Below are 678 nucleotides of genomic sequence, written 5' to 3'. Positions count from 1 at the left end.
TTTTTTTTTTTTTTTTTTTTTTTTTTTTTTTTTTTTTTTTTTTTTTTTTTTTTTTGGTTTTTTTTTTTGTTTGTTTGTTTTCTCTTGGCCAGAAAAAAGGTTTGTTTACCTACCACATCATGGGTAGTACGGCCCAAGTGGCCCTTTTTGTGTACAGCATCATAACAGGCTTTGCCTTTAATGATCTCGCACGGTTAGAAAACACAATCTGAAAAGACAAACTGTTCGGCTGCTGGACAAAATTGTACATTAAGTCATCAATAGCAAGGTATCAGTTGCACAGTCAGTCCTTTATGAAAATTCATAAATAAAGAATTGTTCTTTCTTTCTGTGGTTTTAATAAGAATTCAAAAATTGTTCAGAGTCTTGTAAATGTTATTTTAATAATCCTTTAAAATTTTATCTGTTGCTGTTACCTCTTGACAAATGATTTATTAGATTGCTAATCCCACTCATTCAGGAATATGAATACAAGAGGTGTTCTGGGGGAAATGGTGCCTCTTACTGTGTAAATTTTCTCCTTACCTTACTTTGCTAATATCATGGCAGAATTTCTTTCTTATTCCTTGTGAGGCATTGTTGAGAGTTCTTCATCCTTACAATCCTGTCCCATAATATTTAACATGACAAAAGAAATAAAATTGTTAACAGATTTTTCTGCTGGGTAGCCTGTTTGTG

The sequence above is a fragment of the Empidonax traillii genome, unplaced genomic scaffold (genome assembly GCF_003031625.1).
Source record: "Empidonax traillii isolate 1590-97213 ecotype Southwest subspecies unplaced genomic scaffold, ASM303162v1 scaffold288:size648122, whole genome shotgun sequence".
NCBI lineage: Eukaryota > Metazoa > Chordata > Aves > Passeriformes > Tyrannidae > Empidonax > Empidonax traillii.
The sequence above is the reverse complement of the archived record's forward strand: the minus strand, read 5'-3'. Positions refer to the sequence as shown.